Genomic DNA, 17,719 nt, shown 5'->3' on the forward strand with positions numbered 1-17,719 from the left:
CCAGCTGCCTCCTCGTTCGATCCTTCGCTAATTATCCTCGTAAGCACCAACTTAATTGCTACACACACTGCCTCTTCTTTCGATCGGTCCCGCTTTTTCATCCCCCTTCCCAAGCAACCGATCGCGATCTTCTTTCGATTTCTTCCTCCTATCGTTGTCTCGCCTTTTCTCTCGCTGTCTCGTTTGATTCCATGCGAACCTCTCACCGAGTAGGAAGTAGCAAAAGTGTAACGTGGGACCCGGACGTTCGTTGCCATTCGGACGTAGATCGCTCGGAGAATCAAGAGCCTGTCCGCTGAAAGGGATACTCGCCTACTTCCTTCGCACTGGATAATTCCGTTTCGTCTTGCGAGAAATATCAAGAGGACGCGTTATGGGATTGGCCCGTATGACTCGTCACTTTGTCGATAACATTCATAAAATCACGAAAGAATGTCACGTACTAGACTGACGCTAATTGATATCAATCGCAAAACACATGAATATTAGAAACTGTAACCTGATACGAGAACATATCGGTATTAATCATTCCAAACGAACAATTGGACGATTCTACAGACGTATGGAATTAAACAACCATAGACCTGCGTCGTATGAATATCAAAGGCGATAGAGATTTTTTAAAGATCCAAAAATTTCAATGCGCGTTTAATTCGACTGGAAACTTCCGTCGTTAAATGAATAATTACAACTGTAAAGTAGCTGTAAGCAAAGAGAATTTATGCCGTACTAAACGAAACTAAAGCGAAACATCGCGAGTCGAAATTATATGTACGCGTAATATGAAGAAGGTGGATCGTGCGAACTCTTGAATCAATAAAATTCTTCCTGCGGCGATTAAAAGCGCGCAATCTGTTTCTGACAATCATTAATGTATTTAACCTGACTAGTTATTTTCAACGCGTCACCAGCGGTAACAAGACAAGCATTCATTCAACAATTCGAATCAGACAAGAATGATTCGGCAGATTCGTAATCAAGATCCCTGAGACGCAGCCCCGCGTGCATCGAGAAGATTGGTTCCGATATGTTGCCAGGCATGTGATACAAAGTCAAAGGTATGCATTATAACGTCATACTTAATATAAAAATCATTTTTCGTGTTATACATAATCTTACATCGTTATTTCGTTGTTACATGTACCTACTACTGAAAGTATTATTTTCTCCCAGTGTCCAATGAACTTGGCAGAGTCATTCTCAGTACCTAACGTGTCCCGCTAAAAAATAATCTTAAAGGGATATAACAGTCGTGCTTTCTTTGACGTAAAACTAACAATGTTACCTTATTTTATCGTAACAAACTCGACAATTAGGTGGAACGTATCGTGACGAAATAAATATAAATAATATGAGAATATAATATTTATATATGGTAGGCAAAAGGATGATGAAACGAATAACGTTCCAACTGGAATATAGAAAGCTCGAGTCCATTTCCTAAAACTTTGGTAGCTTGAATATCATCAAACATGCCTGATATCTACTGACGATAAGAAAACATTTAAAATAAGCTTTTAAAATACGAAAAAATAACAATTGCCTGGTGAAAAATTTTCCAATTAATCCACCCCCTCCTACTTCTTCCGAACGTGCGACGAAGCCATCCGCGAGCTTATCTCACGCAACAATTCACGGCGTACGGCGATCATAAAGGTGGAATCGGTAGGAATGGTCTTTTGTGAGCGCACGATCGGTCGTGGAGAAGGCAATGCTAGACAGGCTCGGAAACGGCGCGGCACCTTCTCGTGATCCCTAATACTAGATCGCGCAGGGGCGCGAATTCAAATGAGCCGAAACGACCACGGCACGGTTACCGGGCGCAAAAATGCACGGTACGAGGATGATTACAATGTTACCGGCACGGTAGAACGTAGAATTGCAGAATCGAAGGACGGAAGAAAAGGTGGGACGACTGGGTACAGAGCGCGCCGGGCCAACAGATAGAAAGGGACAAAACTGAACGAACCATGATACGATAGAGGAAGAGGAAGGAAAAGGGAGATAGACGCGGATACGTGGTGTGTGCGTGGCGTGGGTGGAGACTGCCCCACGAAGCCCTACGGGCAGAATTATCATACCCACACACCGGCACGGAGTCCGATCTAATCACACTCCCATATACATAAAATAACTGCTCTACGGGGCCCTATGGGGCACACGGTGTATACAGGGTCCACGGTGAGAGACCAAGCAGGACGAAAGAACGCCGACAAGAGAGAGAGAGAGAGAGAGAGAGAGAGAGAGAAAGAGAGCGAGACCGGAGGAGAGAAGGGGGAGAGAGAGAGGTGGATTGTTTTCAGCTGGGACTCGAGTATAAATTGGCCAATTATTCGGAAATAAGGTAATTATATAAGAAGGGAGTGATCTCCGATCGCGCGGACTCGAGCAGAAGGAGATGAAGGGCGAGGGAGGGTAACCGGGGGTGAGAGAGCGGAGGAGGGGAGGGTAGAGAGCAGGAATCGAAGAGAGAAATCAAAGGCGATTATCTGCCTATGAGGTAGGAATCGTCGGCTGGCGTCGGACCGTTCTCTCCTAAGAATTATTCGCCGTGGGCCCCGGATCGTAGCTCGCGGTGCAAAAGCCCTCGTTCGGAAACGGCAGATGTTTTTTCTAAATGGAGACGAATTAGTCGATAAATAACGATCGATCGTGCGCTTCGCGACCGAACCGCGTATCGCGTTTGGAACGAGAGGTGGGGGGCACCCAAAGACGACCGATGGAGTCAGTCTTCCCGGCTGGAAATCGTGATCCGGATGAAAGACAGTTCCGAGACAGGTCTCGAAGTTGTAGGAATCCTTCGACGTGAACTTGGAAGCGTTTCCGGATAGATGCGGTTTGGAACGACTCTTCCGTCGTTTCAGGTTTGTGCTTTTTGTTTAGCTAAGATGTATGAAACTCGCGAATCTGTATTTTGGTACCTGTCTAGTTTTTTGTTTAAAACGTCGTACCAAATGTCCGGGATATATGCTCTACGTATAAAAATTAGGTTCCCCTTGAAAATTATATCTTGAAACCTCTGGCATTAATAAATATACTCGCGTCTTGAAAATAATCTCGCGAGAGAACCAAACTACTTAACCTCCTACTTACAAGGTGAAAAACGTTCAAGATTTTCCTGTCTTATTTCGCTTATCGTCTTGTAACGAGAAAGGAAAACTAACGATCGTTCGAATGGCACGACTCGTTGCACGAGGAAAGTTTCCTCTATCGCGAGAAGGAGAAGAAGAAGAAAGAGAAGGACAAAAGCCTTAAAAGAAAGGCTAGAATAGAGGAGGAAGAAGGAGAAGAAGAAGAGGAAGCCGGTGAAAATGAATAAGTTGGTAAAGAGGAAGAGCAATCCCAGTTGAAAACCGTGTTTTCGAGAACAGGGGGTTCCCGGAACCGCAGGATCCCGATTCGTCTGCGTAGGTAATCCGCTCCGTGGATTATCCAAAGAGCGGAAAGTCACGAGCTGAAATTCTGGCTAAAAACGATGGAACGGCGCGCGAAAGAGAAAGAGAGATGGAGCAATCACGCGGCCATTGGAAGCGCACGTATACCCCCGGAGGTATCCGTACACGGCCATTTAAACTCCCTCGCTTAAATACGATAAAAAGTCCCGAATACCTGGAAAACGAGTAATAGAGGAGAAGAAGAGGAAGGGAGAAGGAGAGTCCCGACGCATTATCCCAATTACACGTACGAGCGCTAATCGTCGACATGAGCCGAGCAAGGGGCGCCTCTACCGGGACATTAACATTCCGAAAAACCGGTGATTCTCGCCGACGGTACCATCGACTCCGGGAGACCTCTATAACTACGAGAGATGCACACCGTCCCTCTACGCTGTATATACGAGCGCTAGTTGCTGGCATAAGAGCTGCTCAGCTGGCTATTAAGGGCTGCGTGGTGGCCCGAGGCCGGAATTAGCATACCCTCGAACCGAACTCCACCTCCGCACCGATATCTCGGCTGCACGAGGAGGAATATAACTTAAGTTCAAGCGGATATTATGCCACCATTCTTCCCCTCCCCCCTGTAATCCGGGCCTCCCCTGACCATCCCTTTTATAACCATATAGGTGGGTGCATCGACTGGACCCCTGAGTGAGTGAGGCGATAGAACGAAGAAGAAGAGGCAGAAGAGGGAGGATATAGCCGGGACCTAAGAAGAAGAACCCCTCGACACACGGAGGTCCTCTTCCCTTATCGACGACCATCTCTTTTAATTGTAATTATATGCGGCCTCGTACCAGATAAGAATCGAACGAAAGAAGTCGGGCCCGATGAGTCCTGGTTCCAGACCCACCCAAGCGCGTGCCGTTTACGCCCAGGAATCGACAGGGTTACAACCTGATCTCCGTAACTCTGAACCAACTTACTAGCGCGATTCCATTAAAACGAATCGTTTTAATGGAAGCCATTAGAAAGGAAGAATCGTTGATGTAGCGACGAGTAATTATCCTCCTTAAGTGATACTGAGATATGTCTGTTGTGTGTGTGTATATATATATAGTAGGTATTGGTTTAACCCGTTTGGATCCAAACTATGTTATCGTTTTTTCTTTCTATCTTTTTATCGCAATTTTTGTTCCTAATGGTTAAAATTCGTTCAAATGGCACGTATCGAGCTGTATAAATATTTTTCACAAATACAATACACGATACACCTGTGTATAATATACGATACACGATACTTACGAGCAACGATGGTTCTAGAAATATTAATCTTACATAGAAGCCATAAAATAACGAATTTTATAATATACCTCCTAGTGGTACGATCAAGAAACTTTCCAAGTTAAAAAAATTAAACGTCTAAAATCAACCTGTAGACCGTGGGTCTACATTTATCGAAACCGATTTATTCCCTTTCCACGAATTTCACTCACCGGTTACGTTCTTTCGCCTATAATCCCTGAAACACCCTGTATTTCCGTTTCTCGATTGTTCAGCGATTATCGGTCGATATTTAGGATGAAAATAGGCATTTTAAACGAAATACGCGTTTCGCTGGCAAAATGCGGCGACGAAAAATTAAACGAACGTACAATCAAAACGAAGAACAAGGCCGCGGGCGACGAATCACCGTGGCGCCGAGATTCGGGCATATTAAATCATAGCGTAACATCCTTAAAGAGGTGTATCGCAGCGTTCGATTTATTTTCGTAATCCATCGATTCCGGCACGCCGTTCGATAGCCGTATTCTCTGCTGGCTGTAATCATCCCACTAAGCGGACTATCATTAGGGGCAACATTCGCGTGTAGCAGACGTTGTAATAAGAGCACCGAATCATCCTGCTGACCATTTAAACACGTTTCCCGCGTTCCAGTCATCGTGCGCGCGTGCACGTTCCGTGAAGCGGAGAGAAAGAAAAAAGTTAACGTGTAATATTTAAATCGTTGCACGATACGGAAATACCGTTTCCAGATGAGTGGCGCTAATACCTGAGTCGCCCGAAGCCAATACCGATCAAAGTTTGACTAGAGAAACTACTTGGAATCCCTCGTTGATGCAACTGGAGTTTGGCTGAAGGAGCTACTTGAAACGTTCTGTATTAATACGAGTTAACCGTCGTAATATGCCGTAACAGAAAATTTCATTCGTAAAAATTTCTACCACGAACATACGATACGACCGACGTCAGAGTTTAGTTGGAAAACGATGTAGAACTACTTTGTAAAAGTTTCGCGAAAATATTTGGAACAAAAGTAACGTGGATTAAAGCGTGACTGGATAAACTGGTTGTACAGAGGGTGTCCTCCGTATTGCGAGATAAACGCTACGATATAGAATCGCAATTCGAAAAATTTCGTCTAAATACTTGGAACAGGATCCACGTGACAAATATTTTATCGTCACGTGGACGATTTCGAACCAGCACGAGACATCGCCAAGGACGGTCGATTGGCCGATAGATTTTATTACGACCGCCACGTCCAGCCGTATCTCCCGCGGCAGAAAATTCTTTTATAGCGCTTTTTCCGCGAGATAGGAAACCGGATACGATTAATCCGAGCCCGCCGGGCCTCGATGATATTATGGCTGATAATTGGTCGTTCAGGTATCTCTGGAACACGCGAGAGAAAGAAAGGAAGAGATGGACAAAGGAGAGAATGGAGAGGCAAAGGATGGACACGGAGGCGGCGGGGTGGTTAACCAGCGAGATAACACGGCGCAACTCGGCCTCGACCAACCCATAACTAAGCTACGCCTTATTTAAGGCATTATAAGGGCCCTAATTAATACAATGTAGGGGTAGGCGAGATTTTTTTACGAGGCCGCGAGGTTTTATCGCCAATTAAGCCACGGTGCGCTACGGAGCCGGCTGCGGAATGTAAGTAGAGAGAACTGGAGAGAGGCTCCAGGCCGAAAGCGGGAGGAGAATGAAGAGGAGGGAAAATTAAAAAAGAAAGAAGGGACAGGAAGATCGTATGGCTAAATGTTTCCCTATAACGCTGTGAAACGATCGGAAGGTATTTAAGTGATACTTTCAGTGGCTTCATATCGATGTTTTACGCTCTTTCTTCGAATTCGTCTACAGTAGCGCTTTTAATTATTCGAATGATGCAGATACTACAATGTAATATTAAATTTATAGGCAGGAGTAACGATTATTTCTAAAATAAACAAACTTAAAGAATAATTTCAGAGAAGATCGAAATAGAAAGATATCTGTTAATTTAAATAGCTCGCAGCTTAAACTTTGGAATTAATATTTTCATTCTACAATTTGGTAATAACAATTTGGTAGATATTTACAAATTTCATTTCAAATATTCAGCGAGTAATATTTCCAAAAATTTAATGAACGATTGACGTTAAACGAGATTAATGTTGTAATTCAAGAAAAAATTCATTCTCTAGCTCAGCGTGATATTAAAATTAACGAACGCTTGCTCGTCGTACAAAAGGAAGAAGAAAATATAAGACGTTTCAGATATTTTCAGAAATATTTTAAATGACTCACCGATTGGAACTTAAACTTTGGAATTAATATTTTCATTCTACAATTTGGTAATAACAATTTGGTAGATATTTACAAATTTCATTTCAAATATTCAGCGAGTAATATTTCCAAAAATTTAATGAACGATTGACGTTAAACGAAATTAATGTTGTAATTCAAGAAAAAATTCATTCTCTAGCTCAGCGTGACATTAAAATTAACGAACGCTTGCTCGTCGTACAAAAGAAAGAAGAAAATATAAGACGTTTCAGATATTTTCAGAAATATTTTAAATGACTCATCGACTGGAAGCGTCGAAGACAACCTGGCCTCGGAGGAAGCAATGTTCTCGACGGTAATACTCGAAAAAGAAACATCCGTTGGAATTTAATCCACTTTCCGTTGCATTTCCCGCACCAGCTTCGGTTCTAATCGAAGGCTCGCCGATTCTATCGTGGAATTGATTTCCTTCTCATCTGAATATAATTTTCCCCGGACGATCACGGCCGCCGAGGATAATGACGGAGTTACGCCGTAACACCTCCGAGGCATCTCTCTCCCTTTCTTTTTCTTCTTTTATATACATACATAACGTATATGCATTGTGCTCTGCACAGAGAATGTTCAAGCGTACCGTAAACCAGAATTGTACACCATACACGCCATAGAACTGGCTTGTGTTTATATTAGTGTTCGTACACTCGTATACTGGAACAATAAACTATCATGCTCGACTGACTACTCGAGGTGAGCCTCGAAATTTGACAGACATGACTGCAACGAATTGTAAGATATGCCGCGCTGTTACAATCGAAAGAGATTCAGTGGACAGTTCGTAACACTGCAATTTGCTGCGTGTCGTTAAGACATGTAGTCCATACGTATTCGATCCTAAAATAAAATAAAAAAAAATGGTTTTGTAGTATAGAGTCAATTTAAAACAAGCAAAATATATGACTCGTTACTCGTACCTTTCTTCCTCTACCTTCACGTGCGTTGTAGAAAAGCTGCAAAATCTTAACTCTCACCATCCAAGTCTTCTTCGCTCTTAACACGTTCGTTGCTATCATCGAACCATTATCGACGTACAACAGCTATAAAAAAAAAAAAACAATAAGGAATCTCTTACCCATCGTATTACTCTGTAGCGATTATCGTAAGAAAGTTTCAGAATTCGGCTCTCTAAAGCCTTCTTTACCCTTGACCGACAAAGAGGATAAAGAATCGCTTAACGATGCGACGAATTTTGAAATTATTCTACTACGAAAAACAAGAAATAAACTTATCGCATTCTCTCCTCGCATTACTCGCGTTCATGCAATCGTCGTGAGAAAGCTTCGGAGACCTAACCACCAAACGCTTCTTCACCCTGAAACAACAAAGTGGCATCTCGCGGCGCGTAACCCTTGCCGTTCGTCCCCACTGTCCATCGTAATCGACGTTTCGGATTCTTTACGGAACAACGGACCGTTCTACCAAGATTTATCGGCCGTTCGATCGTATTTCATTACTCGGCTGACCCTCATTGTCCGGCGTGCGCGACATATTTCCATCGGGCTGTAAACGGTCGAAGGAGCCGCGCGGCGACCGCACATTTCGTTCGGTTAGCCTCGTGGCTAATTCCCGAACGTCCGGCCGTGGACGAAGTGCATAAATAACCGGGCAATCGTGGGTGACGAGTTTTCGCGTCGCGTACGACGAGCTTAAATCTCCCCGAGGCCCAAAGTGACGCCTCGTAATGCGGGGTTTGCTCCGTTCGAACGACGACACAAGCGCATCGACGTTACGGTCCCGCATTGGCAGGCGTTTGAAATACACTCGACTGAATTATGAACCGTAAAAACAAGTATAGCGGCCGGAACGAAACTCCGTAGGGCTTTAACCCGACTGGTAACCGTAGGCCGTAGGTAACCGTATTCACCCTCGCCAAGGGTTATTACTGTGCGTGACTCGGTGTGGTCTGCGGTCCAAACACCTCACCAGGATGCCTTCTGCAACGTAGAATAACAGAAAGAGAGGTGAACACGGTTAGGAAATGGGAAAGAGAGAGAATAGAGTGAGGCGAACACGAGCGTAGACGAAAGAAGAAACGGAATGTGTGGTGGACGACGGAACCACCTCTGGTCGCGAATTCGAGTGGCAACCGCGCCTCGTTAACAGCTCGTCTCGTTTCGAATACGAATGGGATACCGCCAGTAATTTCTTCAGGGTTAGTCTTCTTTATGTAGGCGAGCATTGTTCTCTTCGTGAGAGGATTTTCGGCTTAGATGTTGGGTCATGCGTGTGGCAAAGATGAAACGTTTGGAATAACGTTATTTCATCCCTTATGGCATAAATATTTTTACGGTTCAGCGATTGAAACTTGTTCGATAACTCAACAAATAGAATTAATAAGTTACGAGCTGTACCGCGTTTGTCTGTTTCTGCAAGCAATCACCCGTATAGGAATAACGATATCTACTAGTTTTCAACCAAGCCTCGCATTTCCACCTTCAAGAATATATCTCCACGTCTAAAAATTAATAGTTCTTAATAATCGCCAATAAACGAATTGGTAAACCTTAAACCGTTAGTAGCCGAAATTCTTACGCCTATCGAAACATCCATTCTGCCATTTTGTTCACTCGAAATCAATAAACATCTGCCGTTTCAAAAATCCCTTCAGAACGCTATAAACAACACGACATAACGATACATCCATTAAAGATCTCGGTGGACACACGATCCCCGAGGTGCCTTAGAATCGAAACACAATGAAAACAGGAATGACCACCTGGTAACGAGACAAAGAGAGGCGTAAAAAAAAAGGAAGAAAAAGGCGAAAAGACTCGAAGGTTAAGTACCAATCGAAATAGCCTTACGCGCGTCGTTCGAGGAAGGTTGGAGGCGGCAAGGGCATCGGCTGTTCAAGGATTGGAACGCGAACCGTGTCAAGTATCCTTCGACGTGGAGGTGTGGTGACCAGAAGAAACGAAAGGCATCGGGTCTCGAGGATGAAGAAGAAGAAAAGGAGATGGACATTAGCGTAATGACGTCCAGAGTGAGGCGTAATGACACCAGGGTCATCGAGCGATACTGCAGTGGATCATACGGCGAGGTCGTGATGGCGAGGTCGTTCCCTCCACCTGAACCACCTCGAACGCCACCACCATCACCACCACCACGCTCTTTCTCTCCCTAGCTTCCTCTCTCCCCCTCCTCTTCTGCTTGTTCTTCCTCCACCACCTCCTCCTCCTACTTCTACCTGACTCCTACAGCTCCTCTTTTCCTCCTCGTATTCGCAAATGCGCCCGCGGAATGAGCCGGCTCGGCCCCGACTTGCCCGCCAATAATAATTCTTACCGGATTCAATTTGAATAATGCCGCGTGCGGTTTCCATCGGCATGCCCGAGCACGCCTTATTATCTCACGTACCAACTCGCCTACTCGATATCCATCGATGGTAGGTATATCCCCCTCCTCGCCCCAGCCACCATTATATTTTTCCCCTCTACATCCACCGACACAGAGAGGATCTTTTCCCTCGATCCTCTTCCATCTCGGATCGTTCTTTCGTTCCTTCTTCGTCCCTTCTTTCTTCCTTCCTTCTTCCCCTCTCGGCCCCATTCCGCTAGTTCGCGCGAGTACCTTGCCGATGGTTACAATTCTAGGATTTATCTCTCCTTTATCCTTTCATTCCTGTCTCTTGGTTAATGTCGTCGCGCTCTTTTCTGCCCCCTTGGCCGCGGCCTCAACGCCGTGTTGCTCTCGCCTCGCTTTATAGAAATCCGCCAGGAAAAGGAGTACGTTTGAAATACACGGTGGCTCGATCCAAGTATCGAAGGATAAGAGAAGAGAAGGAAAGAGAAGAAGGAAATAAGGGGCGAAAGATCGCGGAGGTATAAAGTGTTTATACTCCGGAATCGCCCTGCTGGAATCGATTTCCAGTCGATCCCCGAGTCTGACCCTTTCCAACAACGATCGATACATATGTACGTCTATCCTCGAAGATTAATGCGATATTGCGCCAACTTTCGTCACGTGGAATTACAATGCCCATCCCCTTCTAGCAAATTAACCCATACTTTACCGTCCTCGTTTTTTTCCTTCTTCGTTTCAGCTACTGATCTCCCCCTACTTGTTTCATCAAAATTACTCGCGCCTCTTCAAACCTCCAGCAATTTCTACTTGTTCTCTGTGTTTCTTCCGATTCTCCGCTTCTCGGTCTCGCTCTTCCGTCTATCTGCTTCGTTTTCGCGCTTTCCATCTTCTTCGTTCGACAACATACACCGGATTCGTGTTAGAGATCCTCGCCACGAAAATTCCCAGGCCATCGGTAGTACTCTTTCTCGTATATGCCGTATCGAAGACGGTATGTGCGCCGTCACGGTCCACGGAATAGTCTGTTTTCCTCTTTCTTTCGCCAGTAGTCTGTTCCATCTTGTCGAAGAAATCAACTATACCAGCCAAGTGGCGACAGATCCTCTTCGCGAGCTCCGACTTTCGACTGACACGTTCAAAGAGTCGATGCACTTATTGTCACGCGTTCTCTTGCCCGTGACTTCGAGTCACGGTTGCCTCTTCTTTGGTCTCGTCAGCTTCACGCCATTTGCAAATTCGTGACACACCAACCGACCAACGTTTGACTTAACGAGCCTTGTTCTAAGATAATTTGCGCCTGAAATAGGCAATAGATATGGAAATTATGGCGACAGGTTTGTTGTTACCCTCGTGTAGTTTTTCGTCGTTCGATCAGAAAATTGATAGTGAAGTTAGGTGAATTCAAATATTGATTACGGTTTCTTTTCTTCCGAGTATTTTAAACGGAATATTTTAATGCCAAATATCGTCTTGTTGAATCACGTTCAGTTTGCAATAACAGAAATGCAAACATCACGTTGCACGATATTGATTTCAAGACAAATGTCAGAAATAAAAAAATGGAACGGTGAAATACCGTCAACTCACACGGTGGATGTCTAGATAGAACAGTAAACAGATATATGTAGAACAAAGTTGTAGCTAAAAGTATTGTTTAATAAAATTGGTTGAAAAAAATTGGATCCGAAAATATTCATTGACCGGCGATACACATTTTAAAAAAATAGATAAAATGTAAAATAAATGTCGAAGATATTTAAGATGTCGTTAAACGTTCCCTGATATTTTCTTCCTTAAAGTCGCTGCAACTAATTTATTGCTATTCCGACAATGAACAGCTGAAAGCAACGTCACAACATTTTTCATACCGTGGTTAGAGTTTCGTGCTCTAACTTCGTAGACTGCCGTCCCTTTTCTCGCTCGCCGACATAATGTCCTTTCAACCCCCTTTTAAAACCCCTAAGCAGTAACAGTTACAATGTGATAGGGAGCTCTCTAGCCTCATCGACTTCGACATTTCAGTCAGAGAGAAAACTGTACGTGACTGCCATTACCAAGGAACCATCTTCGTCAAAATGCTTCGCGTTTATTTTTAAAGTTGCTTTTTTTGATAAAAAAAAAATACGCGTTGTACATTACTCCTCAAATATCCGATGAAAATGTTAACAATATCGTAATTATCATTATTATCCTGACACTCATATTATAACTTTGAATCTATAAATATCTTGCTATTCTAAGGTTGAATCCATTTTACAAAATTAATAATATTAACGAATATATCGTATCCCTGATCTAAACATTCGGAAAAGTCAAACGACGAGCGCTAATAAACTATATTTATTAGGAGATTCGCAGGATGACAATCTGATGGACGCCAATCGCACAGTTATCGATTACCTGTCGCCAGAATCAAATAGGAGATTGAGCGGACTTGTGGTTTGAAAGAAAAACCACTGTAGCATATGTGTCCCGTAGGGGTGCTTTTTATCGGAACCATTATAAAGGTTTTCAGAAAGTTTTCGACAGCCTACCCCAGCAACATTCACCGCCTGAGAAATACATTGAATGTAGGGTTGCCACAACTAAACCGTTTGCTTAAATCTACGAACAAAATACTTAAAATCTATCGGTCACACGTTAAATAAAGAAATGAAAATAACGCTCAATAAAATGTTTATCTATCGTCGACTATGATACGTGATAAAATCTATATTGAATTGTTTAGTTTTGAATTTTCAAATAAAGAAAGTGCAACTAATAGGCGTAAATGCAACGTTGGAAAGTTTTCCTTTCGTGCTTTCACTGACTTTTGAAATAGTCAGATTCCAAAGGCAAATCTTAACGACGTTTAATCATTAATAACGCGACTTCTTTCATGCTATTACTCATCGCACAAGCCTATAATCAAAATACAAACGCCCAACAAACATCCCAGCGAACCTAATGTCCAAATTAAACAAAATCTGTTTATCATTACGATGTTCTCGGTGTCATCTGCTCGAGGGACATAAATACAAGCTGCGGGGATGACTCGGCTGCGCGCATCCGCCGCCTCTCTCAATCTAAAGCTCGTCGGGGGAAATTAAAACGGCCCGCAATCATTCAACAAAATGCCTCTACCTGGTTTTATTGGTCGAAAAAGCGGGATCTACGTGGAGAAAGGGAAATAAAGGGAGAAAAGAAAGAGAGAGTTGCTGGTCCGGAGCTCTGCTCCTTTCGCTGTTTGGCTGTTTGCGATTCAATACGACAGAAACATCGGGCCCTGGCGAGTCGCCGAAAGGAAAAAGACAAAACGAGCCGACATCGGGGGCCGCAGCAGGCTCCACCGCGAGGTAAATCGAGAAGCTGCGCCGCTAGCTGCGAGTCGAGGAGCCGTCCGGGTGCAGACGACCAAGAGGACTCATGATTCAGTTAGGAGGTTTGAGGTTTGAGGTCTGGCCGTCATTATGTCGCCTGCCGCCGTAGCTGGCGGCTTGTCTGACGAAGAACGCCGAGGTGGCGGCGGTGAAGGAGAATGGAGAGGCAAAAGGAGGTGGGGAAGACCTGTGGTAGCGGATCAAGAAGGTGGAGAACGAAGCAACAGCGGCTGAAAGAACAAGAGAAGAAGGAGGAGGAGGTGGAGGTAAACCGAGGAGGGAAGAGGACAAAAACGAGGCATTAGCGCTACCCGTGCTACCGTGTGTTCCATGGTCTGGCTGACCGCCCGCTGATGCCCATTTCTACTTACCAAATTAGCATTATTACCCGGCACGGACGCAAAAATGCAATCAATGTGTATATCCGTCGGTACGTATGTAGAATCGAAAAAAGAAGGTGCCGACCCCCGTCGGACGTCGATGTACCCGCCGCGAACCAGTGTTAACGACCCTGATCCTCACCGTCCCCGAAGACGTACGAGTGTACCTGCGCTCGGGCATCGGTTAGCACCTTCGATGCTTTATACGCGCCACGATTCCCAAAACTTCTTTTTCCCAGGTTTGCTGATTGAACGGCTTGAAAAACAGGATTACCTTAAGATTGGCCATGTCTCGTGTAGAGTACCAGCCACGCACCAAATAAATCTCGAAAACTCGATCGTTATGAAGGGGCGGGAACGCTTTACGTATTACGACTACGTAAGTAAGAGAGAAAAAGATAGAAGGGAAACTTGAGTGATTCTACACGAAGACTACAGACGAAGAAAGCGATAAGACACGTTTTCTGTTTTTCACGGGCAAGCAGTTCTTGCAGTAAAATTTTCGTTTACTACCTATTTACAAGATTCTCTACATATTTCATTTTGAAGCTAAATAAGTTTGTACATCGCGAAAAGATGATATAAACGATAAAAGATTCTAAGGAGAATTTACAAAAAAGTATTTGTGACCATCATTTTTCTATACGTTTCAATTCATAGAGTTGGTCTTCTGAAGGACTCTGTGAGGAAAGAGAAATGCTTTGCTCGCTTGACGGATAAACTGACGAGCAGTGTTTAAAAAACGCGATTAGGCGTGATTTAAAACGGTTGTTGATGCCCAACGAAATTTTAAAGACCTTTTCCATGAGATACGTTTTCGAAAAATTATGCAGCGCCACTTCAGAGAAATCGACGTACATCGGCTACGCGGCCGAGTTTTCGAGCTACCTCATCCGCTCGTTTAATATGCATACTACCCGAATTTTATATATATCAGTCAAGCCTCGCTTTTTAGCTAATTATTTACATCAGGACACAACTCGTCGATTTTAATGATCTTGACATATGTTGCCATTCGCCGCCGTTCGACCTTAGTTTCCGAGAAATTCATATAAATCTTCAATTAGATTCAGTTTCCATTACATTTTATTCTGGCATCTCAGGTGGTCACATTTTTATACAGCCCAACCTAAATTTAATCCATTGATGTTAATCATCTTTAATATAAATAAAAAAAGATAAATAAATAGTTTGCAGCTTGGGTTAGATCGATATCGCTAGCATGGCTCGATTTTTATTTCATTCGATCTAGTAAACGTATCGTAAATTTGATTACTATTTTATTTATTATTATTTACGTATTATATATCTTAGCATTTTGTTCAGTTCTTTGGCGTTCCTAACTATCTAAACTTTGATGAAAGTCTGGTTCGAACAAACGCTAATGTTCTTTTGACTTTACAATTAAATCTTAAACTGTTCAAAAAACTATTAAATTCGAAACTTAATTCTAACCTATTCATACGTTATCTAATTCTTTTTCTCGTTGGTTCAACTTACGGAGGATTAATACACTGAAAAAGTATAGGAAGTTAACGGATACTCACACAAAAGTCATCATAATTCCAAATGATTAAACCAGGTCTCGATACGACAAACCAAAACGCGTGATTAAACGATACTTCGATACCGCGATCGAAGTTAAGAGGCATAATCCGGTGAATTCTCACGCCCCTCTAATTTGTCGTGTGTATAACCTCTGAAACGCCTAGTTTGGCTTCCAAATCGAGCAACGCGCCCACCTCGCCACGTTTTTACGAGAGAACTTTAAAATTTATCGTGCAATTCACCTTCCATCTACGCTCGAGAAACGTACGTTCACGTGGAGCGTAATCACTTTAATCTTCCGCTAATGAGAGTACCCGCGACCCATAAGCAACGAGATTCCATAATTTTTCAACGACGCCTGGCGCTCCTCTGTCGGTCGAGCAAACAACACGAACTCATAAAATGGCGTTCTCGCGCGAGAAGAAGTTCGATTCGGTTCTTCTAGATGCACGCACGGCACGCACACGCACACATGAGCACACGTACGCGTGTCGCGCCACGTGTATGTATGTATGACATGAGCAGCGGAGAAGGCTCGACTTTGGAAGCCTCAGGGCATGTAGACGTATAGGCTCCCCGTGTTACGCATCGTGCCGCACACGGGGCATACATCACTCCACGTGTGAACCCTCACCACCACTAGCAACATCAGCGCCGGCGACCTCACCTTTTAGATAGCTGTTCGTTCCGTGTTGCTGCTGCCGTTGGTTTCTCGGTGTGCCTGCACCGCGGTGTGTTGGTAATTATTATTACGAGGGATAAGAAGAACGAGCCGGGAGAGAGAAACAGCAGGGATCGGTGCGTGGATCTCCTTTCGGTGTTCCCCTGTAATCAGACAGCCGGACCTGACTGCTAGGTAGGAGGGGCGAGGTGAAACACAGAGAAAGAGAAACTTACGGAAGACGTATTAGTGTCGTTTCTGATTTAAGCTGCTGCACAGACCGACTTAATTGTTTCTAACTGATCTTTTCCCCACAACGGAAACTACTGACAATTTGTCGTTAGGTTAAGGTTAGGTGGGTGTTTCTGTACGATCGGCAATATCGGATCGACGAACTTTTGCGTATAATTGACGTTTGAAGCGCCGCCTGTTCGATGGACGAACAAACTCAATGACCGACGAAAAGCATAGGCCTTTAAAATTTAAAACATCGATCAGTAAGTCGAAATTGGAAGGGAAAGTTGGTTTCATAAATTAGAAGATAATCATAATAACGTAGCGATGATTTATAAGCGAAGTAGCAACTTTTTATTCGTCGGATAATTGAAACTCGGCAACGCCGGCCGACAAGTCGCGTATGCGTGAAATAAGAAAGCCGCAGCGCCGCGCGCAGGAAATGTACACTCTCGGTTCGGTGCGGGTTAACATCGAATTATCGTTCCGGCAATTATCGTTAGCTGGGTGTAATTAAATTATTTCTCGAAGCCTGCGAGGAATTTAACCCGTTTTACCGCTTTTAGAATATCGCCCGATAGCACGATTGTACACACACAAACCACGGGTTTCAGCTACGTAATTACAGGTACGATAATTCATCGACGCGCGCACACGCATGCGACCTGTTCATCCGCGTCCGTGTCTACGTACGAGTTTCGTTAATAACGGTTTGCACCTCTGCCGAGGCTAATTAACGTTTCCCACTCCCTGTACCGCTAATTACGCGTCCTTAAAAAAAATGTCCTTATTATCTTAAACACCGGCTTTCGGTAAAATCTGGATTTGTCGATCGACGAGAACGGCGCAATAAAACCACACAGAGACCGATCGCCTGCGTTTTCTCTTCCAGCCAAACGATAAATTTTCAACGTAGAACGAGAACTTCGGAAACACGGCTGGGGGGCACGTTTCGCGCTGCTTTGTCCTTTCGACTCCTCTCAGCCTCCCTCAACCACTTTCCTTTCTATTTCTCTTCTCTTTCCAACTTACTTGGTCTCTGTGCATCCGTCCTTCTCTCGTTTCGGCCTCCTTCTAACCTCCTTCCCTGCAAATTTACAATGCCCTCGCTTGTAATAAGCGGTTGCGCGCTTCGTTCACGATTATGAGCTCACTTCAGGTACCGTGAGGACTTATCGAGTTAAGGCCCTTCCAACCGTGGAACACCAAACAGCATCTTCTCTCCCTCGAACGATACCCCCTCGG

At 44.1% G+C, this 17,719-nt stretch overlaps 1 long non-coding RNA gene across 1 annotated transcript; it reads right to left on the reverse strand.

Moving 5' to 3' along the window:
- Positions 1 to 7,131: 7,131 nt before the first annotated feature.
- LOC122572289 lies at positions 7,132 to 16,608 on the reverse strand. Its single transcript, XR_006318432.1, has 4 exons — positions 16,477 to 16,608; positions 16,247 to 16,404; positions 7,904 to 8,026; positions 7,132 to 7,823 (listed from the first exon to the last, which is right to left on the reverse strand). It is a non-coding gene; the product is annotated as an uncharacterized LOC122572289 (long non-coding RNA).
- Positions 16,609 to 17,719: the final 1,111 nt, after the last annotated feature.

Source organism: Bombus pyrosoma, linkage group LG11, assembly GCF_014825855.1.
Source record: "Bombus pyrosoma isolate SC7728 linkage group LG11, ASM1482585v1, whole genome shotgun sequence".
Taxonomy (NCBI): domain Eukaryota; kingdom Metazoa; phylum Arthropoda; class Insecta; order Hymenoptera; family Apidae; genus Bombus; species Bombus pyrosoma.